Source organism: Lissotriton helveticus, chromosome 3_1 (assembly GCF_964261635.1).
Source record: "Lissotriton helveticus chromosome 3_1, aLisHel1.1, whole genome shotgun sequence".
Lineage (NCBI taxonomy): Eukaryota > Metazoa > Chordata > Amphibia > Caudata > Salamandridae > Lissotriton > Lissotriton helveticus.
The window spans coordinates 1,035,000,752-1,035,028,092 of NC_136061.1; the positions used below are offsets into that span (position 1 = coordinate 1,035,000,752).

Below are 27,341 nucleotides of genomic sequence, written 5' to 3' on the forward strand. Positions count from 1 at the left end.
ACACATCAATCTAATAGTGGAGCGTCAATACTGGATTACACGTATGTCCACCACCCACAAATAAAACGATAATAAAACCGGTTTTGAATCAGTTTATCATCTTTTTTTTAATCCACCTGGACTCGCCCCCAGGATTCTGACAAGTCTTGGAACGGGTCCAGGGGGTTGACACTGTGGTGGAGGAGTGGTAGTGCACACCCTTCTCTGTGCATGAAGGTTTGGACAGCCTTCTCCGTCCAGCCAAACCTTCAAGCGTAGGTAAGCTTTCTCCAGCCCCTGCTACGTTGCTGGGGCTGGAGAAAGAAGGGACAAGCTCCCAGTCTGCCTGGGAGTGCAAAGTCCCAGCACTCAGGCCAATCTTGACACTTCTTTCATGCAGCGTCAGGATTGGCCGCAGTGCATTCTGGGAGCCTGTGCCCAGAAGACGGAAGAACGCGATGCAGTGGACTAGGCCGCGATCAGGTTAGCTTTTTATTTTATTTTTATTTTGTACCTCAAACCCTCTCCCCTCCACAGCTCCCTCCTCCTGCCTACCCCGCCACTTTGGCTGGGGATGGGCCGCTATTGCGTACGTCTTTCGATTTTTGCTTTTTAGCCATTGTCATGATTTGTCAATTTTACAGCACTTTGAATGTGACCATTTTCCAACTCAAAGAACTTTAGACCTCAACCTACGAGGAGCCATTCCATTTGCCCACCTGGTAATGGCTTTGCCAACAGCAAATTTAGGAGGATAAAATAGACCACAAGTAATGCAGAGAAAATAACTAATTGGAAAACATCAAATGCCATCAGACTACTCAAAGATAAAACCTTGGGGCAGGAGACACCAGAAGGTATATCAACAGTCTGGAGGGAAATTACTTCATCTTGCAAAATGCACTATTAAGTGATTACAAACACAATGATAACATTACATACATTTTGTCTCCGGGCAAAAACAAATGGTTTACTTTAGAACTAAAGAACTTTAAAAACAACTCCTCAAATTACAAAGAAACTCAAGGAAAGAAAAGCAGACTTCCATGCCACAGCCCTTCTCCACAAACTTAAAGAAGATTAGAAAAGAAAATTGCGGTAGAAAAAGCAAAATATGCGGAAAACTAATGGCTCATTACCTATAAAATTTAAAAACTTAAATATCAATCTCCTTTCTGGTGATATAACAGCAGATTATGTTGGGATGAATACTCACAAAGTGAAAATGGAGTGCCTCTTGCCAATTGGGAGAGATGGATCTCACAACTCTACATCAACAAAAGTTGCATTTTGGAAAACTCAATTATACATCCTCGCTGTTCCAATTTAAAAAAGAGCATGAAGGCAGACCTGAAATTCTGTGACTGAATAATTCACACAGAAAGTATCGCTCTAGTTGTAAGCAATATAACAGAAAGTGGGGCCCCGGGTGTGAAAAGAATACGAAGACTCCGATTCAAATCTGGCATAGGCTACTGGGAGCCCTGTCTGACCCTTCTGTTCAGGTCCTCATTCCTTACAGGCACAGTTGTTGACTTTTGGCACGACTCAATCATTTACCCTCCCATAAAAATAATGTCAGCAGATCAGACCCAGCCTGCTACTGCTTAATTGCGCCGTTAGATGTTGAGGGCAAAGCATATGCGACAATTTTACTTCAGGAGCTAGAAAACTGGTCCAATCATAACTATAGCATACCTTTTGTTTTGCAAACAGTCTACAGATCTAACTGTAGCACTATGGACAACATTGTGATAATATCCTTGCTGGCTCACCGCGCAATCGCCCAAAAAGGACAGCCAATATTCACTTATTATATTGAATACACTGCAGCTTTTGACAAGGTTGACAGTCAGATTCTCTGGAAAAAGCTGGTGGAGCTAGGCATTCCATCCTGCCTACTCCAGGCCATCATCTCACTATATTCAGAAACATGGGTGTGAGTGAAAGTTGGGACGGGGCTCACTGTATCAATGATGATAAGCACTAATAGGGGCATGAAGCAAGGCTGTGTACTTGTGTTGTGTAGTTCCTACAAATCTATATAGGGTCTGGGCATTTAGACAACATAAACAAAGGGACTCATTAAAGGCACCCCCAAAAGATATGTTAGTCTGTAGACCAGCTAGTTCACAGTGCCACTATGAGCCCCTCTTACCAAGGAGCATATAGTTTCTGGCAACTATAAACATGACAACCCTGACCCCTCAGGGATGGTGGAAACAGTACAGTACTTTTCGCTCAGTCACGCGTGCTTACTTTGTCTCAGAGAAATACACAGAATAAACGGTGGGGATATTTTCAGTAAGTATTTATTGAACCAGCGTCATTCTAGTATAAAATGTTTGCTGCAACAACCATTAGACAACAGATATATAAGGTTATGAGCACCAATAGAGTAAAGAAAAGGTAGAATCCTACCATAGTGCTAAAACAATGAATATATGCAGGTATATATATACATATTAGTAATAATGCGTACTGCTACGATGCAAACCCTAACTAGTTGGTCCTAGCATGTATGTAGGTGTATAGCCAAGAATCCCCTTAGGATAGAGCCAACCCCATTAACAGATGTGGTAGAGCGAAGGACCCCGTCTTGGTCTCGAGATGGACACCCCGCAAGAGATGTCAGACCACTGCGTGTGATGGAGTGTCTGCGTGCAGGGACCTCAGTTTCTTGCATCAGAGTGTCAGCATGGAGGTCTTTCTCCTCTAGTTTTCCCAGTAACGATGTAGTGCTTATATACCCAAAAGGTCTCCTCAAGGACTCTACCTAGAAGCATACTGTGGGCATATCGGGCAAGGATGACGATAGAGATGAACTTTATACAAAGTTATTATGCAGAAGATGGTAATCCTGTTGTGATACTGAGAATCCTCATGCATAATACATGAGGATAGTTTTCAGAGAAAACCCCACGACAGTCATGTAGCACCTAACTAAGTAAAAATTCAGCGCCAAACCCATTATGTAGAACCATAGGACAGATGTAGATAAAAGGTTGTGTAACTACCTAGGCCTATATTGGGGTACATTGGGGTTCATAACACTTACTCCCCTTATTTTCAGTCTTCATACCGCTGACATCAGTGAATCTCTAGGATGAGCTAGATCATTCCCTCCAGACATACAGAATTACCGCTTACAAATGTTACAGTACGCAGATGACAATGTAATATTAGACCACACTTATTTTAGGCTGCAAGTGGCCTTAAAACAATTATATACATACAACTGTGAAAATAAGCTTGAATAAGTCAGTCCAAATTAAAAGTCATAATTGTTGGCAATTATCTGGAAACAAAAAGAAAGTATGGTACTCTGGACCTTTCACCGGGAGGTACACTGCATCCTATAAATATTTGGGCATCTGGCTTAGTGAAAAAGGCACACCAAGATATCAACAATTGAAATGAAGCATAGAGGAGCCACAGTCACACACACCCTCTGCAGACTTAACGCAAACTTTACAGTCCATCAGTAATTGCTTGTGTATTTTATGCATATTGGTGAATGTGCTGCCCTTTTGTAATTTAAATCAAATCAAATAAAAGTAATTGTCTTTCATTCTGTCCGTCAGCCACATCCATTCTGAGGGTAACAAGAGAAAAACTTTATACCATCAATACTTTATGGACATCAGGGATATCCAGGCCATTTTGCTTCAACATTTGAATTAATACAGTGTGTAACACATTTCAAAAGCTTTTTCATCAACCCCGGAGTTCCCAGAGGTCACAAACTCGATTAGAATTTGGCTTAGTTTGCCAAGATATGGCGTGTAAAGTGATCTTCCTGGTATACAACTTTCTGGTAAATAAAGCAAAAAAAGGCACAATAAAAGAAGACATAAGGTGTTTTCTGTCAGTGACTGCCCAACATAGAACCCATGGGCTACCTATCTAACAAAGTCTATAAGGGATCTGGAGGTGCAGTCCCTCTGAGAAAGTGATCTTACGTATGCAGCTTTTAAATCAACTTTAAAACCACAAGTAATGCTGCTTAGTCCAATTTGGCCAAAAGCACATACTTTGCACTACAAACTGGAATCGTAAAAGTATTATATCTAACAGAGCAAATATGTAAGTCAATGATACTCTCAATCATTTGCATGCGGATCCTGCAGTCTCCAATAAAAGAACTAAGGCAGTACTGACATAATTATCAATTTCCAAATTTCAGATGCAGGTTCTGTGACTATGAGAAGGAATAAATATTGCACATCATTTGTTGTTTTTCTGGGATGAAAAGCAAGAGGCAGGTATTACTGAAGCAGATCTTTTTCACAAATAACATCAGACAATGTAAAGAGGACTCAAACTACTGCCTCAATTCCCAAAGCATTGCCGATCTTTGTTGAGCGACTACATTTTCAAGGAGGTAGCCAGTTAACGTAATCCTCCAGAATAATCATACTAATCATGGAAACCGTTGCTGATTTTTGTAATCTGAACTTTAAAATGATGTAACCTCGGGGCACCAAACAGTGAAGTGTCACTTTTTGCTTACGGTATAGATGTGATTTTACCATTAGTTACAAAAAAGATTTGTGTTAAACTGAAGGAAAGGTTCTTTTAAACTGGTTGGTTTTAAAACAGTTTTACAATGTAATGTATTGATGACACATTTTTTGTGTGCATGATTTTATATAAGATTTGAATTAATAAATAATGGCTATTATTTTTACCGTGGGTCCCCATTATGTCAAGAAATACCTCCAGTATAACTGTGCCAGTATTTTGTGACAGGTGCCTGTCTGTAGCATGCCAGTGGCAGTATTTTACCATAATTGCCTCTATAAACCAAGAATGACCTTCAGTACGCAAAGGTCAACAGCAGACTCACAAGCCTAACACTATATTCTTACTAACAGTCCCTTACATTCGCTCACTCACATTCATTTGTTTGCGTGAAATGGTGTGACTGAAAATGAATGAGTATAAGTGAGTTCATTCATTTTCAGTCACACCCTTTCACTCACTACTACTCCCACTCATTCTCATTCATTCACTCTCATTCTCACTCATTCACTCTCGTTCTCACTGAGTCTTACACTAACCCACTTATACTCTCTCACTATCATACGTCCACTCACACTCTCTTGCAGTCATTGTTACTGCCTCACTCATTCTCAGTCACTGTGACTCACTCAGACTAAGTAAATATTGAGACTCAATCTCACTCTGTCATTGACTCACATTCACGTACACACACACACATTCACGTGTACAAACCCAAACGCTCACATGCACACTGTTTCTCTCACACAAACTCTCACAAGCACTCTCACAGAAACTCTCACAAGCAAACACGATGTTTAAAAGTATTTTTCTATTTAACTCAGTCTTACTCCAGCTCCTCGTGCTCCATTATTTATTACATGTATATTAAATAATAGAATATTATTCACTGTTAGAGTAATACAAAAAAATGGGTATTAAACAAGGAGTGTGGAGCCCCAACAACCAAACGAGTGAGCTGCCTCAATGTTCTTGACACTACTTTTGCCACCTTTGAGGCCGCAAAAGTACTGTCAGGGATTGTAAGGGAAAGCCAGGGGTTACAGCTGCATGTGAAGGAAGATGAGGAGTTGAAAGTAATCTTTCTAGGATTGTATAATGCCATTCACTTGTGCAATACTTCCGCTATTTTTCAACATCCAACATTTCATGGATTCAGCCTTGTGTGATTTCCTAAGTTATTTTGTACTGAGTTACCAGAATAATATTCTGATTTTCTCGAAGACTCTTACTGAACATCAACACCATGTGAACTTAGCGTTTTCCAAGATTCAGAAATTTCATTTAGCCTTTAAGGCTGGAAATATGAATTTAACCAAGAGGACCTCGAGTAGCTTGGATTTTGGTTCAATGCTTCAGGTTTATCAACAAACCTAAAGAACAAATCAGCTATTTATAAACTGACTTTTCCCACCCGTTGCATAGAAAGCCAAACAGTTCATGGTTTTGCAATTTTTTCTTGTCAATTCATTAAAGAAAATTCAGACTTACCCAGTGACATTATTCAAGTTATAAAGAAAGAAATCACAAACTGAGGTTTTCATTAAGATGCTAAAGCTGAAAGGGCTTTCAATGTGCTCAAGAAGATGTTTATTCAAGCTCCAATATTATGCCATCCTCCCAGCGAACAGAAATTAACTGTAGAGTTTGGTGCTCCTGACAAAGCAGTGAGGGTTGTTGCAATTGCATGAAAGTATTAGATTAGGACATCCAGTGTTTATCTCTCCCATGTTCTGTTAGAAAGTCAACTGTACTATTTAAATCTTGAAGGAGAGTTAGTAGCCAGGAAGATGGTTTGTGCTGAATGAAAACACTGATTGATGGGCACTAGAAGACTTTTGAAATTCGGATTGTGTTGTAACTTTCCCTTTAACTAGTGATGATGCACCTAAGAGAATTTTAAGTGCATTATGAGAACTCCGGGCCAGAGAACTGGAGACTGTATATTACCGGCCCCGTGTCCTCTGGTGGTTGCAATTAAAGAGTCACTCTACAGTATCCAGAAGTTGTCGTACTCTTCATTTCAATATTGGCGACGAGTTTGCAGCCACCAGTGAACCCAATGTGCGATTTTCGGACCGGGTGGTCGAAATCGTCTTCAAGTTTAATCTCTAACCCGGGCGGGTGAGATACATATTTCGGATAAGGTCAGTTTAATTTATTGTGACACAGGACTGTTTAACCCCTTCCATGCTCATGACGAGCTCAGCTCGTCATGCAGTACACTGCTCGTGTGCTCATGACGAGCTGAGCTCGTCATGAACAATGGGAAATCTGGAGTAACAGCACTCAGGGGAAATTGCCTTAGCACTAATGTGGTTAAAGCAATATCATCGTACTGGCTGCACTTAATGTTCAATGCAGTAAATAGATATTGAGGCTTCTACCACAACAACAGTACGTGCGGGAGGCCTTTTTGAAAGAGAACTCACTGTGTATTGCAACCGCACCGCTCGCGCATCATTCGGAGCAAGACTCCCTGCTGACGGCATCGCTTGCGGCTCATTTCGAGCAAGACTCCCTGCTGATGTAAGCAGGCACGTCAGCATATTCTCGTAAGCGGAAGCACTCTCACGACACTTCCTTTGACACATGGAAAGACTAGAGCGCTAAGTCTATTTGCTTGTGAAGACTGGAATATATATTAAACATTTTGTGAAGAGTCGTTTTTTCACTGCGCTGAATCCAGGTTAACAAAATCATTTTCAAGGTATTTCATGGTGGCCTTTTGGACAATTTAAACTTCTTTTCTCATTTCTTTTAACATTACTCTCCTGAGCCTTCTTAACCTTGCTTCAATTGGCTCCTGACTTTGCCTTGTGAAAAAGATTGAAGAGATCATTACTTTGACTTTTAGATGATCACCAACAGTAAGCCATCATTTCTTTTAATTATTTATTTTACCTTGTTATGTTAGATTGTTATTTGACATTTTTTGTGTTAATCTACTGTATTAATTTATTGTGTTAGCTTGTTGATTTAACCTTATTTCTAGCATGGAGTCTAGTGGCATGAGTCAGCCACCACAATTTTTTGTCAGAACGTGGAGAACCTGTTCTTCCCTGGAAAATATGGAAACCCCTTTTGACTCGTATTTAAGAACCATAGGGGGAGCAACATTTTCAGCTGCAAGTAAGCAAGCAGTTTTACTTCATAACCTTGGAATAGAGGGGAAGAGCATTTATGACAGTTTGGACCCCATACCCATTGGTAGAGGAGCCGGAAAACCTGGAGATGTTGACGAGATGTCTGTCCTGTTGCTTCAAAAACACCTTGGTGCTAGAATTAATGTTGCTATGGAAAGGCGCAAATTCTTTATGAGAGTTCAAGCTAAAGGAGAAAGGGTTGGGTACTATGTGGCAGGACTCAAGTTGTTGGCTCAAACCTGCGAATTTGAACAATTGACTGACTCCTTTATTCGAGATCAATTAGTCTGCTGCACCAATGACTCTGGAGTTCAGAAACAATTACTGGCAAAGAACCCAAATCTCAAGGAGGCTATCAGCATTATTGAAAGCATTGAAAATACCTCAAGTTGGGTGAAAGAAATGCTGAATGTGAGCCCATAGCTGAACAAATTCCTAGCGAGTGTGGAAACTATGTCCCAGATTCACATATAGCTGCAATTAAAAACACTTTAAGCAAACAAGACAAGACTCCGGCAAAGAATGAAAAACCCAAATGAAATACTTATCTCAGCAGAAATCCCAAAATGAAGTGTTCCAAGTGCGGCAGCCAAAGTCATGGTCCCAACTATCCAAACTGTTTCGCTAGAAGTGTAATTTGTAGAAATTGTTGTAAGAGGGGACATTATGCATGCATGTGTAGGAATACTAAAGTAAATGTCATTGATGAAGAAACAACATATCCCCAGCAAATTATTCACTACATTTCTGATTCTTGCACTGACACTATACAGGATGTAGAGGGAGTTGATTCGGATGTAGTGACTATGCCTAGGTGTGAAATATGCATTGGTACCAAAGCCTTTTCTGTTTTAGCTGATTTGGGTTCTCAATACACCCTAATCAGTGACAAAATCTGGGATTCCACCTGCGGAAAAGACAATATCATTCTCCCCCCCCCTCAACATCAACCCTGTGGGTTACGGTGGACAGAGCACTGATTTAGTTGGATATTCCACCCAATCCATCACATTTAAAGGCAGAGTGACTGTAGGGAAAGTCTACATTGCCAAAAGAGGGGGCAATTCGCTTGGATGGCATCACAAAAGGGACCTTGGTATTATTTTAAATTCTAATGCTTGTGAACAAGTAATGTTAGTTGCACAACAAGGTGAAGATTTAGATATTTTTAAGAAGTTTCCTATTGTTTTTAGATAAAAACTAGGCCTATTTAATGGTTTTAAACATAAAATAATATTGAAATCTAAGGCACAACTCGTAGTTCATTAAGTGAGAAAGGTGCCTTATCTAATGATAGCAAAATTACAAGAGGGGCTAAACAGATTACTTGATTCTGGAGTCATAGTGGAGATAGAGTCCTCTGAATGGTTTGCCCCAATTGTTTTGCCGCCCAAGGACAACGGTAAACAAATTAGAATGTGTGTAGACTTAATAAGTCTTAATACTTGCATATGGGTAGATAGACAACCGTTACCCAATATCAACAAAGCCTTGGCCAAGTTAAACAATGCTACTATTTTTTCAGTGTGATGGACTTATCATCAGCCTATCACCAGGTTCTGCTACATGAGGATTCCAGAGCTTTGACTTCTTTCGTCACTCCTTTGGGAGCTTTCAGGTTAATTAGAATGCCTTCTGGGCTACATTTTATCCTGATGTTTCATGTTGCACTTATTATCTATATTGTAGCCTCACGTTTCATTTTTCTTGATGCTTAACTTAAGCACTGTCATTTATCTTTTGTATTTTTAGCCACTGTTAATAGTTGCTGATAATTGTTAACTCCTTTTTCTTTTCTTCGTCTTTTACTCTGCTGTTCTGTGAAGAGAAGATGTGTTGTAACTTTCCCTTTAACTAGTGATGATGCACCGAAGAGAATGTTAAGTGCATCATGAGAACTCCAGGCCAGAGAACTCCTGTATGTGAAAGGTCATCTGTCCCGCGTCCTCTGGTGGCTGCAATTAAAGAGACACTCTACAGTATCCAGAAGTTGTCGTACTCTTCATTTCATAAGATTGATCATAGGAATTTACAAAGTTTACAAAATCTTCACTGTAGGAATATCAGTCAAGCAACATGGTTCTTTTTCTTTGTTCAGTACGACTTTAGTATAACCTACATTTGTGGTTCAAAGAACCTTTTGGTGATGCATTATGTTCCCGTTATCCAAACTCATCACTCACGTTTGATCAGCCTTTAATTCCTCCTCATTGAGTGGTTGGAATTATTCAGTTCGTTTGGTAAAGGGCAAAATTGAAAAGGCTCTTTCTTCTGGCATTCACCCTTACTTTAGTAGGCACCCAGCATAAACTAATTAAAGTGTGGAACAATAGCTACAATGTCACTGTAGTCCCATTCAAGATGACTAGGAGTTGTATATATTAATAGCTGAATTTTCTTATAGGAATGCAACTCATAGCTCTACCAAGCTTTTGACATGATTCTGCTTCCAAAGTTTTTATGCTAGAGGTTTGCCTTTTTTACCTTACACTGATCCTCTGGTACCGACGGCTACTGATTACACAAATCATCTACAGAAAACAAGACAAATGGTCTCAGAAAGTCTATATCACTGTAAGGCCAAGATGAAAGAAAATGCTGAAAATTCACGACCAGATTCTTATTTTGTGCCTTGTGTTAAGGTTTGACTATCTTCCTCATTTCATCATGTGCACTCATTGCCAGTCAAGTGTTGACCACAATATTGTGGTCCATTTGTTATCAAATTAACACTATTGCTTTCTATTTGTGGTTGCCTTAAAATGGGAGAGTTCATCCTGTCTTTCGTGCTTCATTATTGAAATCATAAATACATTTAGGTTCATATCATTGTCGGCCTTCGAAACCACCACGTCATGGTGCAAGGTCAACTGAAATATGAGGATCAAGAAATTTGTGAGCACTGAATTTTTCAAGGGGGTCTCCAATTTTGGTACACTGAATATTATCTATCCAGTGATCATTCTTGGTGATGTGCTTCTTCAGTAGATGCCCCTTTGTTGGTTTGTTGTTTTTCCCCAGTGGTCATCTGATAAACCCAGCGTTTCAGGAGAGAGCCCGCCTTCAACAACCAGTCGTCGAGATAGGGGAAGACTGGAACCCCTGATCTGCGCAGATGCACTGCGACCACCGCCATCATTTTCATGAACTCCCGAGGGGCGCTGGTAAGGCCAAAGGTGAGCATGGTAAACTGAATATGTTCATGGCCTACCGTGAACCGCAGGTAATGCCGGTGGGCCGGCAGGACGGGATGTGGAAATAAGCGTCCTGCAAGTCCAACGCTACCATCCATTCTCCAGGCTCGAGAGCAGACAAAACCTGAGCAAGCGTCAACATCTTGAACTTCTCCTTCCGGAGGAAGCCGTTAACGTCCCTGCGGTCCAAGATAGGACGCAGGCCCTTGTCTTTCTTTGGGACCAGAAAGTAGTGGGAATAGCAGCCAAGACCTACTTCTGGCCCAGGAACGCGCTCGATGGCCCCCTTGGCCAAGAGGGCCGTGACTTCCTGCTGAAGAAGCACAAGATGGTCCTCCGACATGCGGTGGTACAGAGGTGGCATGGCTGGAGGGGTAGTCTCGAAGAGGAGGAAGTAGCCCCTTCGTACTATCTGCAGCACCCACTCTTCGGAAGTGATGTTGCGCCAGTGGGGGAGATGATATTTTGAACAACAAGGGAACCCAAGGGCAATAGGTCAGGGACCTTGGGTGCGTAAGTTATTACTGAAGACAGTGGTCCCTAGACAGTTACGGAGTTCAAGCAAATAATGAACATAAGCTAAATAGTCTTTGTGTTCATTGTCCAGCCGGACAGAGTTTTAATCAAACATGTAAGTGCATTGCAGTAAAATCACGTACAGTTGCAAGTGGGACACAGCCTGTATCCAATTTACATTCAAAAGCACACAACAGAAAATAGTTAGGGAAAGTTTCGCAGGCAGGGAAGGAGCAGGAGTTTCTGCATATCATATAGTTTAGGCAGATTTAGATCATATTAGAGTTCCATTGTACAACATAATCCACATTATTTCTGATACATATGGTACATTGGGTGTCAACGAAGTTTCGATCCCTTGGGCAAGGAGTCATGGGATCATCATCAGGACTTATTAATAAAACAAGCCTGCGTGGGGGTACACGACATATGGTACAGTCATATCTATTTACAGAGGGAAAACCATTCAGGAAAAAGGTTGGGGGAAGGAAGAAGGAGATAAGCATTAATGGTAGGGCAGACCATAATTACAGTAACTTACAGAAGTGACAAGGGTGACATGAAGGCATTATTTGTGCACACATTGTGGTGGGAAACAGGAGAGTTTGCATAAAGTTGCATGGTAGCGGTGCCCAATTAATAGCGGGATAAAAAGGCAGCCTAACATATATTCACGGTCAATGCGTTATACAATTTGAAAAAACACGGTAGTTTGCATTGATTTTCATCATAGTACCAATCAATATGGGTCCCAAATTGTAGTGTAAAACAGAGTAACCAACCATTACTTTTCATAGTAGTGCTGATCAATGCGGTGTACAGTTTAAAAACAGTCGGTGGTCGAAGGGCCATGCATGGAAAGGGCAGGATTTTGAAAAAGGTTGGTGCCGGTAAAAAACTGGAGGGACATATGGCCGTGAGTGAATTTAAAATTGAAACGTGGTAGCAGGGTATTACTCGGGAGTGGCGGCGTACAAGACGCGATGGTTTGAATGCCAGTACGGTGGTGTTCCTACACAAGAGGAATACCTGTGAGGGAGGAGGAAGAATGGTTGGAGGAAGAATGGTTAGTGGTGGCCACATTGGGTCAAAAGTCTACGTGAGGGTGTAGCGGTAAGGGCAAGGGACTTTACCGGGGTAGTTTGGGAATGGAATGCGCCGGTTTCCACGAAGAAATTACCAGGAAGTCGTTTGGGTGCCAAGGATTGGTAAACCGGTGCGTTATTGGTAACAGTGACCAACACGGAAGACGACCTGTGGGAGAAAGACGTGTCAGGAAGTGCAGTTCGTTCCGTATTGTAAAGCGGTCAGCCGGAGTTCTGGGCTCTCGCAGCAGAGACTTGGGGGGAGCCTAGGGGAGGGAGGGCGGACTTACCGAGGTGGTACTCGATTCGAAAAGCGCAGCTCCAGTGGGGGGATCAGTGTTCTGCGTCAAGTGAGCGCGGTGGTTTGCATCTAATGAAGATCGCGCGAGATCACGTGACAAGTGATTGGAAAAGAGTGCTAGTGAGAATGGGAGAATGCAGCGGCCATCTTAGGCTAGTGTGTGGAGGGTGGTTTGTGGTGAATACGGCGAGGTGGAAAAAAAGCACAGTAACAATAATCATATATACATTAGTACAAAACAGTAACTCAAGAGTACAAGGGAGGAATTGCAGTTTCCAATTTTTACAGTTTTTTACAAAAGAGGAGTCCAATCCTCAAGGCGATTTAAACCACTTTTGATACTGTTAGTCTTTAATATCCACTTCAGTTCTTCCTTATTTAGCAATTGGTGGATGTCGGCCCCTCTAGGTGGGGGTTTGATTGTCGTGATGATAGTCCATCTGAATTGCATTTCGGTATGTCCAGCTGCCACAAAGTGATCCACTAATGGCGCGTTTGGGGTCCTGCAGCGGATCCTGCTGCGGAGTTGACAGATCCAAAGTTTCGCCTTTTGTGATGTTTGGCCTACATAAATTTTCTCGCATGGACAAATACTTGCGTAAACAAGATTGACAGTATTGCAGTTTGAAAACAATTTTCATTCAAATTCTATCTGTTCATACTCAAAGTTTTTTCATTTGATAGTTGTGTCACATGCAATACATTCGCCACATGTGGCGTGGCCAGCTAGGCGTGGGAGCCCCCAAAGGTCATTGAGCATGCCCCTTGGTTCGTTAGAAGGAAGAGCGGCCCTTACCAAATGGTCTCTGATGTTTTTCGCCTTTCTAAAGGCAGAAATTGGCCGTTCAAGGTTTAGTGCTCCTGCATTAAGTACCTAGTTTGTTGCTTAGTGTTTAGGCCTCACTGAAGTAATCATCTTTATGGTAACAGTTCCTTCTAATCCAGAGGAACTGGGAGTAAGGAAGTGAGTCGCAAGCGCTCCTGGGTGGTGACTCCTGTAGTTAAGCAAAGTGTTGCGCTCAGTGGGTTTTCTGTATAGACTGGTTATGAGTTGGCCGTCATGATGGTGTATTTTGAGGTCAAGGAACGGTTTTGTCTCTTTACTTTCAGACAAAGTAAATTGGAGTCCACTACAGTTGTTGTTGAGCCAATGGTGTAATTGCAGCAATGATTCATGTGATTCATTCCAGATCATGAATATGTCGTCTATATACCGCTTCCACAGGGCAATGCCACTGTGGAAGGGGTTAATCTAATTGAGGATGCATCTCATTTCTACGTCATCCATGTAAAGGATAGCTAGGTTGGGAGCAAAAACTGCTCCCATCGAAGTACCCCTCACTTGACCATAGAACTGGTCGTTATAAAGGAAGACGTTCTTAGTCAGGCAAATCTCCCAAAGTTGTAATATAAATAATGTCAGTACTGCATGTGGGCGTGGGCGTTTATTCAATGTCCTTTCAATGACAAGCATTGATTTGATTTGGGGGATGTTGGTGTAGAGTGACTCTACATCCAGCGTACACATTGTGCTGGATGCAGGGTCAAACGGATACTCCTCAATCAAATTGATCACTGCCATACTGTTGCGTATGTAGCATTCAGTAATGGGCACAAAGTCTTTAATAAAGTGGTCAACATATTGGCCCAGAGGTTACAAAATCGAGCCGCAACCAGAGACAATTGGGCGGCCCGGTGGGGTTTCTAGGTTTTTATGGATTTTGAGCAAGGTGTATATCACAGGTATTCTGTGTGATTTGGTATTGAGAAACTGGTGTTCCTTTTTGCTGAGGAAACCGGCTTCAAGGCCCTCATTCGTAACCTGGACAATAAGCTTTGTTATTTCTTTAGTGGGCATGTAGGGGAGTTTGCAATAGTGATTGGTGTTATTAAGCTGGCGTAGTATTTCATTCTTATACTTGTCGATATCTTGAATGACAATACCGCCGCCCTTGTCCGCTAGTTTGATGACTAGAGTGTTGTTGGATTTCAGTGTAGACAAGGTTTTTTTCTCATTTAATGAGATGTTATAGGGTACAAATGCTTTGTCTTTCTAAAGTCACAACATTAAGGACCAACTTTTCAAAAGTGATGATTTCTCCAGGGATCATACCACTTGTGGATGAGACAGTAGATGGAGGCCTGAAAGGAGTGTTGGAATTCTTAGTAGGGGTAGGATTCAGGAGGAAGTAACTATGTAATCTAATTTTCCTAAAAAACTTTAGAAGCTCAGTTTCTACATCAAGGAAATTAGGTCACGTGGTAGGCACGAACAAGAGACCTTTGTTCCATATAGATTGCTCGTCTGTGGAGAGTTGATGATCAGTGAGGTTAAAAATGGGGAGTGTGAGTCATTGTGGAGTACAGGGATGGATGTACCAAAGGGTAATGTAGGCCTGGATGAGGTTTCAGTTACCATTGGTAATGTTGGCGACGAGTAAAGCGTTTGCCGGGAGGGTTGGGCCATTGTGGTAGCTGCTTCCCTCTTCCTCTCTTTTGGGTGTCCGATTGACCTCTGCCTAAAAAAGTATTCCTGTTTGAAGTGCTAGGGCCGTCACCTTGGTCTGAATTATCTGATGATTCCGCGGAGGTATCCGAAAATCCTAATACGTTTTGGCATTTGTTAAATCGGCCCCACGGTCTATGGTTCTGCGGGCCACTATAGGATCTGTTGGTATAGTAGTCCTTAGCCAGGTATGGGTATGCTCGCTCTTGTGTGAATGCTTTGATGTCCTTCCTCACTTGGTTCGATTTTTTATTTTGTTCCAATCTGTGGAATTCGTCAATGGTTTTTTGGACTTCTTCTAGAAGTTTCTTGCTCTCACTGTTGTTGTTTTTATCTTTGATTTGTTGCTCCAGATCCTGTATCTCAACACTAAGTTTCTTTATTTCCTCAGTACCTATATCAATTCCTAGCACTATCCAGTGCCTGGAGCATGAGGTACTAATATAGCTGAAACCGGTGGTATATTTGGGGTTATCAGAAAATACTCCCGGGACATTGCGAACCTGCAACCCCACTAGAATAATATTGGCTTTCAGATATTCCGTCAGTAAGCGTATCATAAGAAGAAGCCTAACTTCTTTCTTTTAACTTTTTTCCAATTGTTCAGTTAATGCAGTTGTTTGGTCACCTGGAGTCTCAGTGGTTTCTGAAAGTAAGGATGGGCCCTCCAAAAATGTCTGAATGTACTCAGCAGAATAGAGTGGGGTGTGGTCTGACATGCCCAGAAGAAAGAGTTGAAAGAGAGTAAGAGGTAAAAAATGGGAACGGGGGGACCCACTTCGAGGCAAGTGGTAGGGGTGCAAAGAACCCTTGCAATCGACTGATTGTGCTACATGCTATTTTGAACAACAAGGGAACCCAAAGGCAATAGGTCAGGGACCTTGGGTGCGTAAGCTATTACTAAAGACAGTGGTCCCTAGACAGTTACGGAGTTCGAGCAAATAATGAACATAACCTAAATAGTCTATATGTTCTTTGTCCAGCCGGACAGAGATAGTAAGTGCATTGAAGTAAAATCACGTACAGTTGCAAGTGGGGCACAGCCTGTATCCAATTTACATACAAAAGCACACGACAGAAAATAGTTAGGGAAAGTTTCGCAGGCGGGGAAAGAGCGGGAGTTTCTGCATATCATACAGTTTAGGCATATTTAGATCATATTAGAGTACCATTGTACAACCGGAAATAAAAATAAATAAATAATCCACATTGTTTCTGATACATATGGTACATTGGGTGTCGACGACGTTTCGATCCCTTAGGGCAAGGAGTCATGGGATCATCATCAGGACTTATTCATAAAACAAGCCTGCATGGGGGTACACGACATATGGCACAATCATATCTATTTACAGAGGGAAAACCATTCAGGAAAAAGGTTGGGGGGGAAGGAAGGAGATAAGCATTAATGGTAGGGCAGACCATAATTACAGTAACTTACATAAGTGCCAAGGGTGACATGAAGGCATTATTTGTGCACACATTGTGGTGGGAAACAGGAGAGTTTGCATAAAGTTGCATGGTAGCGCCGATCCATGCAGTGCCCAATTAATAGTGGGATAAAAAGGCAGCCTAACATATATTCACGGTCAATGCGTTATACAATTTGAAAAAACACGGTAGTTTGCATTGATTTTTATCATAGTGCCGATCAATGTGGTGCCCAAATTGCAGTGGAAAACAGAGCAACCGACCATTACTTTTCATAGTAGTGCCGATCAATGCGGTGTACAGTTTAAAAACAGTCGGTGGTCGATGTGCCAGTAAACACGAGAAAATTAGAATGTTTGGTGGACGAAGGGCCATGCATGGAAAGGGCAGGATTGTGCGAAAGGTTGGTGCCAGTAAAAAACGGGAGGGACATGCGGCCGTGAGTGAATTTAAAATTGAAAAGCGGTAGGAGGGTATTACCCGGGAGTGGCGGCGTACAAGACGCGATGGTATGAATGCCAGCACGGTGGAGGTCCTACTACCCCGGTAAGGTCCCTTGCCCTTACCGCTACACGCTCACCTAGACTTTTGACCCAATGTGGGCACCACTAACCATTCTTCCTCCAACCTATCTTCCTCCTCTCTCACAGGTATTCCTCTTGTGTAGGAACACCACCGCGCTGGCATTCATACCATCGCGTCTTGTACGGCGCCGGGGTTGGAACCACTGGCGCCGGAGTGAATTTAAAATTGAAAAGCGGTAGCAGGGTATTACCCGGGAGTGGCGGCGTACAAGACGCGATGGTATGAATGCCAGCACGGTGGAGGTCCTACTACCCTGGTAAGGTCCCTTGCCCTTACCGCTACACGCTCACGTAGACTTTTGACCCAATGTGGGCACCACTAACCATTCTTCCTCCAATCATTCTTCCTCCTCTCTCACAGGTATTCCTCTTGTGTAGGAACACCACCGCACTGGCATTCATACCATCCCGTCTTGTACGGCGCCGGGGTCGGAACCACTGGCGCCGGAAGGGGCAGACCTCCAGTTGGGTCGCGGGGCCCGAAGGCACACCGGTGGGGCGAGACGGCCCAATGAGTCTGGCCATGGCAGCAAGAAACTCTTGCACCAGTGCAGGCGTCGCTGAAGGACCTGGAAAAGGTGGGTAGGCCGGCGGTGACGAGGAGGTGGCACCACCCGCACCCTCAGCCGCGACGGGAAGCCGAAGAGCGACAGCGCTTCTTCGACTTTTTCTTGGAATGCTTCCACTTAAATGATCCAGAGTGAGAAGACTTAGATCCAGAGGAACGAAGGTGACGGGTCCGCGACTGGTCCCTTGACCTCCCACGGGACCGGGACCATGAGCGGCGCGGAGCCGACTGCTGGCCTTCCAGCAACTTTCGGGACCGCTACCGCAACGTTTTTGGCACCATGGCCCGGCAGTTGGGGCATGACTTGGAGTCATGGTCACGCACCAGGCCAGGCACTAGAGACACATGCGGTGTGGGTCCGTCACCAGCATCAAGCAGTGACAGTCCCCACAGTTCTTGAAGCCGGGCATCCCTACGACACCAGGAGTCGATCGACTCGAAGAAATTAGGTAAAAGGCCTTGAAAAAGCTCAGTCAAAAATTGGCTGGGGGTACTTGCTCTTCCCTGATCTGTGCTTGCTGGCGCTGTAAAAGAAAGAACTGACATCAGCGCACGTGGGCGCTTCTAAGTAGCTCCAGCGTCGTCATCCCGGCACCAAGGACGCACGCGGAGCCGCACGACAACGCTTACCGACGCGCAGGGCTTCTGCTGACGAAAAACTTTACAGATCGAGTCTGATGCTTGGGGGTAATTCTAAGATAAGGAATCTGTCACTATGTGTTTCTTTCAGATTTATATATCAACACTTTCCTTGCCATCAAAAACAATTACAACTGGTAAGTATGGCCTTGTCTGTTCAGATAATGAACACAATATTTCTTAATAAAGGACTTCATGAGATTTCCTAAAACAGCTCTTATATTTTCTAATTTGTAGTTGGGAGGGTCTGACTTTGAATTGCATCTTATGGAATTCTTCAGGTACTACACAAGATCTGGTTAGCTTAAGGAACCAGATGTGCCCACTGCAGGTCCAGGAGGGAGAGTCTGAATATATATTTTGAACTATAAAGAATCACAGATGTCTAGATGTCAGTAATGGGGTTGCTTAGTGGAGGGCTCTAAGTAACATCAAACAGATAGCAAGAATGAAGCTGGAGATGTGTATGATGTCACTTAAAACCCTAAGTTGAAAAACTCTAGTGATTAACAGTAACACAAATTCAATTTTATGCTGTATTTGCCCCTGCGGCAGTGGTCAACAGGCTCCAGGTCACCCAAAACTGTGCCGCACGATTGCTGTTTAACATCCCGCGCTGGCAGTCCGCCAGGAAGGCGCTAAAAGATCTCCACTGGCTCCCGGTGGCTGCCCGAGCACAGTTTAAAGCCATGTGTATTTTACATAAATCTCTTCATCGAACAGGCCCGGCCATTCTACATCCTCTAGTATCACCCTACATCCCCTCCAGAGCCCTTCGCTCTGGAACACTGCATCTGGCAACTTCGTCCAGAGTCAAGAGGGCCAGATGGGGCGGCCGCTCTTTCAGCCATACAGCGTCAAGGCTCTGGAACTCTCTGCCTGTGACCTTGAGAGAAGACAGTAACTTACAATCCTTCAGGAAGGCCTTAAAGACCCACCTGTTTGCAAAAGCGTACTAACTACCCGTAGGTCCGACACAGTAATCAGTCTAAAGCGCTGCGAGGCCTCCGGGTAGTTATGCGCTATAGAAATGTAATTTTTCATTTCATTTCATTCATTTCATTTCACTAAATATCTTTACCTGCTCTGTTGCACTAGGTTAGAGAAGAAATGGTGTGCGAGGCTTCAAATTCATCACACTTGTCACCTGTATTTTAAAAACTTAGGGGCATTTTAAGTAAAGTGCCCCACAAGCGCAATGTGCTTGTGCACCCATTTTTGGCACCCCCCAAGGTAAAATGCCGCAGGGCATGTTGGTATTACAGAAGGGGTCACGTGCTTGTAAGGCACCTTTTGCAATTTAGATAGAGCTGATGCATATGTAGCACCAATGGACTCTTAATTTGGTATTCCCTTATTTACATGAGGCGTGACTCCATGCAAATGAGGGAACCACTTTGCCTCTGTGCCCACACTGTATTATGGACATGTAGATATAGTTACTAAGGGGTTGCGTCTGTATTTTGTAAATAAGGCCACTATATATCCTGAAAAAATGTAGGTTTACCTTTACTGACTTTGATTACCAACACATTCAATTCAGTGTAGTGAGCACGAAACTTAATTAAGGTGGCCATCTTTTCATTCTCTTACATTTTTTTCTCAAATGTATAACATTTCCATTAAAATTCAAAATGTCATAGACTTTGGAACCTAAAACCAGTGGTGAAATTCAGGGAACTTTTTTTTGCAAAGTCATCTCATAAAATTAATACATTTGTATAAACAATAACTTGCACTCAAATCATACCTTCAAATTATAACAGTTTTTTCAGTATTATGGACATGGGTGCAGAGGCGAAGAAGCCATCAGGAGGTGCAGTGACTGACTCTTCAGTCACTGGTCGATTGTCCGGAGAAAAGTGGGCATCATCGATTTAATTACTAAATCCCTATACAAAATAATCCTATTTTACCAGAGATTTTTGGGGACTCCCACTTGAGCAGTTGGAAAGAGCAAGGCCCTTTTAAGCTGGGGGAATGTTTTTCTATGAGAATGAACTGACTACATTTGAGATTCTTAAACGGAATTTTATTTTGGGACATAATGAATTTTCTAAGTATCTGCAGATTTGTGATTTCCTTAGGAAGAAAGGGGGAGGAGGGGCTCTGTGGTTTTCTAGGCCAGGGCTTGTGGAAATGATAATAGGGAGGCAGACCTCCATAGGGCCTTTATATCAGGTTCTCAACAGTCTGATGCCGGATGACATCGATAAACAGGATAGGTGGTGGCAATATAAGGTGCAGATAGGGAAGGGAGTTTTTGGTGAATCTATGAATCTTGCACCGTCTATATTAGTCTCCGCAAATTTACAAACCCAGCATTTTAAATCAATCTTTAAGTTATAGTACACTCTAGGTCGAATAGCAAATATGGGAGGGTCTTCTGGGGCACACTGCCCTTTGTGAAATCTCTATGGCGCCAATCAGGTGCATATGTTTGCAGAATGCTTGGCTTGGCTTTGAGGGTGCTTTAGGGAAATATCAGATTTTCTTGAGAAAAAGCTAGCTCTAAATATTGTAATGACCCAACAGCTTATATTATTGGGGGTTCATAAGGAAGTAGTTCCAAGCCGCATTAATGTTTGTAGCAATGACAGTCTTTAGACTGTGTCTAGAGAATGCTTGGTTGGATCAATTCCAAACCCCCTGTTACCTTCCCCCGGACCTCCCCCCGGTTTCAGCAATGGCTTGCCATATATTATATTGAAATAGCAATGTTTGCATGAAAAAGTAGGGCGGCTAATAAAAAAGGGTCAAGTGTGTGGGCACCGATGCATAACTGGATCTTAAGGATGCGAGAGTGACCTAGAGAACAGGGAGAGGGTTAAAGCATGGGTTTTATCTGTCTGTCTGCTAATGGTGGATTTCCATGAATGATCCTATAAGTCGCAGCTGGTTTGAATGATGTATGGGGTATGTAGCGTGTTTCACAGATAGATTGTTTTTTGTACTGGTTCCTCAACTTGTCAATGGTGCAACGTTTTACTGGTTCCTCAACTTGTCAATGGGGCAACACCTCTTGCTTTTGTAATTGGAGTGCGGAGCCTGCCACTGCCACTGACACCTGCCCTTCATGCCAACAGGAGTATTCTGTCTCTAATATTTCCTGCAAATGTGTTTATCCATTTGGACAGGAGAGCCTATAATTACAATGTTGTGGTTGGTTTACATCAAGGATTTAAGATTCCTACGAGATCAGCAGTTGGGTATGGACAATGTGGAGGGGGCATTTATAGCACCACGAGACATGGCGCAAAAGGGAACTAAATATGACATTCTGGTGATAAGCACATCATTAGAAAGAGCATAAGTATGTCATTCAACATGGAAAATTCCCCTTCCAGCGAAACAGCACATGCTTGTAAACCCAGATGTGCAAGTCCAGAAATATCCCTGACCTTGTACAAAATTAAAGAATCGTTTTTTTTTGCTTCTTATTTCTCTTAATAACATGTGATGCAACATATAAGTTCTCCTATGTACAGTAAATTACAGCATTATCATATCTGTGCCCCTGATACAAGAATCAAACAAAAATGCAAATAAAAACCTTCTTTGCCCTAATCAAGGCTTGAATCAACAAGAACCCCCTTACCCTCAAACTCTGCAGCTGCCGACCCCTAAAATGTTCAAGAATATCTATTTCAGGGCTACTGCTGTGTATGTAATCCTTTAGATTGTCCTACCTAGCCTTTGTTGGACTAATTATTTTCATTTCGATTCTGCACGGAAGTTCAAGATCATCAGAATGCATAGAAGAAGTCGCCTTCTATGGCAGTTTATCCTCATTTTAGGGATTAATGGCCTGTAACAAGGCTCCTAATCCAGTATTAGCTTAGATCTAGTCAGTCCATCAGTCTGGTGGGCACCAGCATCCATCTCTGCTCAGGCAAATCTATGTAGATCTACTTTCCATATGTTGAAGTTTGGTGGCAACAAAGATCTCCAGTCCATCGCAATTTACTTTTTAGAAAGGACAAATGCATTGTTTACAAATTTGCTGTTTGATTTGCCCAATTTAGGGAAGAGTATACGCCGCAGAGAAACACTTTAGGCACATTCAGATTACTTTTACGGGTCCATTCTGAAATACATTTCGCAACAGCTGCCCACTATGCTCTGAGCACTCGATAAGAGCAGACAAAGTGAAAAAGCAACTCCTACTGCTTTACATCTTGGGAATAAAAGCAGTGTTAAGGTACATAGCCTGCAGGTGTGCCAGAGTTAAGTAAGTATTATGAGCATAGTTAAATCGTAGGAGCTTCATCCAGGCATTCTGAGAAACCCATCTCACATGCTACAGGGCATGAAGGCATTTGGGGTTTGGAAACTCTTCCCCAAGGTCTTCGTTCCAATTTCATTCTAAGGGATACCAAACCTTAACCTTGGTTGCACTAATGACCTTATTCACTGCGGTGATGAACTGTCGCCAAGTCCCCAAGTAAAAACTTCCTGTGTCAGTGCTTCTACCTCTGGTTCCCCACCCCAAGCAAACACAATGGATTAGGATAGTGCTGCATGGATAAGGAATTGCCCTAATGGTATTTCATATGTAGCATGCAGCTCTTCAAAGATCACGATGGTACCTGTCTTGAAAGTGCCCCAATCAAAGTTACCCAACCTCCAGTCCAAGTAGCCACTATCAGCAATTTTAGCAATGGTATTAAACATTTGGAGCACACACAGCGTGGTCTTGCGGGCATACATAGTGTCACCAGCTTTATGTTTCAAATAACTGTTAAAAATTACGGTTTGAGGTAAGGTTGAGTCAACTCAGGTTTGAATCTGAGGGTTTAAAAAATATTCTGTAATAAACAGCAGTGCTCCCTCATGTAGAGACGTGCCTGTGCTACACAACCCAAATACATACTGTAAAGTTTTGCTGCCAAAGAACAAGTTACTTACCTTCGGTAATGCCTTACCTGGTAGAGGATCTATCTAGCTGCACATTCCTTAACTTAGAATATTCCCTAGGCATCACACTGGATTCGAAAGGTTTTTTGAGCAGTCCCAGTGTACGCCGGGAGGTGGCGTTGTTTGGCTCCACATAGCATTGTTCAGGCCAGAAGTGACATGCATGGTGCCTTTATAGGAGCCACTCCAGTGCACTGACCTGTTTTGTGACTATTATCCGCACCAGAAGCACGTAGTTATACTGAAGTAATTTGAACAGTGTGCCAATGTAAGGTGCAGAAGGATCTCTTTGAGATTAGATATACAGTTCACTGAATGGGGAGGATGAGATGGTCGGTAAGGAACATGTCGCTAGATAGAGTCTCTAACAGATAAGGCGTTACCAAAAGCACTTAACTTGTTCATCTGATGGAGACATCTAGCTGCGGATTTCTTACCTTAGAATAGATACTAAAGCAATCTCTTCACAGAGGAGGATCTGCGGACTATGCTACACTAAGAAGTTTTGGAGGACCGAATGGGCGAAATGGCCATCACATCGAACCGGACTGTCCAGGCAGTAATGGTAGGCAAATGTGTGAGCGATGCCCAAGTAGCTGTCTGACAGATTTCCAGTACTGGGACTCTGCAAGCTAACGTGGTGGTTGCAACTTTGGCTCTGGTGGAGTGAGCCTGCAAGCCCACAGGTGATTGCTTCAGGACACTGCAACGCAGATTTTAATACAGAGGACACTCCATCTGGAGATGGTTCTCTTGTGTACTGCTTTCCTTTCTTCGTACCCACAAATCCAATACAGAGTTGATCGTCCACCCAACAGTCTCTCATACGATCAACGTAGAATGACAATGCCCTTTCTTTGTATCCAGGTGGTGGAGTCTCTCCTCTTTCTTGGTAGGATGGGGGGGGGGTGGGGTGGGGCGAAGAAAGTGGGCAGTGTGATGCTTTGCTGATGTGAAAAAGTGTTACCACCTTGGGTATGAAGGAGGCACGAGTCCTAAGAACCAGCTAGTCTGCAAAAAAGGTAGTACTGGGGTAATACAGAAAACAGCTGACCTTCCTGGCAGATGTTATGGCCACAAGGAAGGTTGTTTTGATGGTAAGCAGTCTTAGAGGGCAGCTGTGCATGGGCATAAAAAGTGTGAGCACATTAAAAAAGTAAGAACTAAATTATGATCCCTTGGGGCAAAAAGAAAGGTGTAGGGGGAACATGTATTGCAAACCTTTCAGGAAATTAGTCACTGCAGGTGACATGAGCAGGGACATTTGATCCGGCAACCACAAGAAAGCAGAGATGGCTGAAAGGTAAGCTTTAGCTGTGCCCAAACTGGGACTTCAGGTCTCACTGCAAAGTCCACATGTGCCAATGGGCATGTTTCACCAGCAGGATGCAGGAGGCCATGATACCCAGCAGCCTCAGAGTCAGTCTCACTGAAATCCAGGATAGAGGATGAAACATCTGAATCATAGCCCAGATATACTGGACTCCCCATTCCAGAGGATAGGCCTACCAGAGTCCTCAGGTTAGCATGTCTTTGACCTAAATATTTTTTGAAAATCTGACAACCAAGCCTGTCACATATGTTTCTAGGGGAACGTTGCCAGTCTTGGGTGAAGGATAGGCTGCTTGAGTACATCACGCTCTAAGGAAGCCATAACATTTTCGAGATTTTTAAGCTGAGCAAGCAAAGAACGTGTACTCCCACCACTTGTTTAATACAAACCCCTCGTTTATGACTTAAAGGCATTCCATATCAGCAGGGGATTAGCGACTGAATCTACATTAGTAGTGAAGAACTAGGCAATATATTCCTACAGGGGAAGTTTGAATGCAGCATCCTTGAGCACGTATGTCTGCAAGCGCCAGATAGGTATCTTTGTGCATGTTGTCCCCAACTGTAGAGCCATTATTAACAGATTGTTATCTTATATTGTTTTTGCCAAGTACTAAGCTCTTATGATTCTGCTAGTTAATGATGGTGTAGTAAAGAACATATCAATGAGTGTAATGATAAATAATAAGAGTATTAGCTCTTCACTGGTTGCGAGCCCTCCAACAATCTTAAAGCTCCAATCCTTTTACCCTTGCAACCAAATTCTAGGTTAACCATCTTGACAGGGTCCCTGCCCGGAAGGGTGTGACCTGTCCTTTTCTACGCTCATTATGGAATTAAAGTCTCCGCCAATCACATAAGGATCCTAGGGGTACAGGTCCAAGAGTAGTGACTTGCTCTACATGGGTAGTTTGTTCTGTGTTAGATAAGTAAATATTGCCAATATGTAGTGCCCTACCATCCAAATAACCATATCCACAAATATAACACCTTCATTATCTATTTTACATTCCATGGTTAGATAGCGCACTCCAGGGAGTATCCATATAAGAACTCCCTGCAAATATAAGGAAAATACTGTACTGTTTGCCCATTCCACCTCTGCTCACAGTATATGAGATGTGTCTCTTGCAATATAGTCACATGCATATACCCCCATTACAAGTATCTGTGTATCTGATGTCTCTTGGCAGGGTTTCCCAGGCCTCAGATGTTCCAGTTAAGTAGTGTGTAATCAGTGTACTCTTTCATCGTTTCCCTACATGAACAGGAGGACACAGCATCCCCCAGTAATGTTTGAACTCCATCATTTAGTCTTGGGTTCAGCCATTTCTTCAGACCAATACAAGGAATTCAATATAACAGCCTGAGGAGGCATAGCAGCCTCCTCAGGACTACCAGCAGCTTAAATAACAGAAAAACCAATCCCCATCATCGAACTGAAACTTCCTCCTCAGGACCGGATGTAGAACTACCCTGAGCTTAATATGAACCAAACTCGTCTGATCTCGTGGAACTAGATGTGTCAGACCAAACCCCATCTTCAGAACATGAGACAAGTTTACAACAACTGCAGTGTGGGGCAAGACAAACACATGAGCCCAGCTCTTCCAATGCTGCGCCGCCCAGCTGCTCCAAACCTACAGTAATGAAAATCATTTCAACCTCTTATGACGACTAAAATGGAATCATGCCTTCAAAGGCCATCAGCAAAATTACTCATTACAAATGCAATCTTTCAGCGTGGTTCAAAAAAGATGTACTGGCCCAAGTCATCTGCCTAACAGGGGGTGTCATTTGCAGGAGATCAACTGCGGAGTCCTTTGGGTCATTGTGCATAGCTGCCTCACTTGCCTCTTCATCTTTGACCGATACTGTGGAGCCCCACAACTTGTTCAAAGCTACTACTGTTGCCACAGATTGCTTACAGCATGCAGTTGCCTGAGAATAGGTAAGACCATCAAGCATCCTCCTAGTTGATCTCTTCTGCCATGAAGGCCACTGCAGAACGATGTCGAACCTAGCAACTGCTGAAGAAATGCGCTACTTACTTGTAACTGCAGTTATCCAGTATTGGTGTCTTTCATAGATTCACATGCCTGAATCATTCCCCGTCGTCGAGATGGGAGTCCCCGGTACATAAATAAGTAATGTCCTATAGACATATATAGAGAATAGTAGGCCAAAAGGCCTCACATTAGTAACATATCTAGGTCCTTTTGTAAAAAGGACCAAAGTCTAGAGAAGAGCCAATCAGCTGTCACCTCCCTCTAGAACCTTCCTGTCAGGAGCCTCAGTCCCTCAGATTTTCGTACGCACTAAGCTAAGTAGGCGTGTTACTGAGAGAATTAGGTAAATCCTTCCAGGGAAGGCGGGAGGGTTGCATGTGAATCTATGAAAGACACCAATTCTGGATAACTGCAGTTACAGGTAAGTAACACATTTTTTATCCAGTATTATGGGTGTCTTTCATAGATTCACATGCCTGAATCAGAGTAGCAAGCAATGCCAAGTGCACATTTCTGATGGAATAGCATATACAAGTCATTAGATAATACATATCCTGCAACTATGAACCATCAATAGACATCCACAATAAGCATTAGTAGAGAAATGTGC

At 42.9% G+C, this 27,341-nt stretch overlaps 1 protein-coding gene and 1 pseudogene across 1 annotated transcript in view; one reads left to right on the forward strand and one right to left on the reverse strand.

Moving 5' to 3' along the window:
- Window positions 1–8,072, forward strand: part of LOC144825321 (zinc-regulated GTPase metalloprotein activator 1A-like) — a 50,785-nt pseudogene extending 42,713 nt beyond the window's left edge.
- The window catches only part of METAP1D (methionyl aminopeptidase type 1D, mitochondrial), a 953,302-nt gene that overhangs the window by 125,131 nt on the left and 800,830 nt on the right, over window positions 1–27,341 (reverse strand). The gene's annotated exons all lie outside the window — the stretch shown is intronic.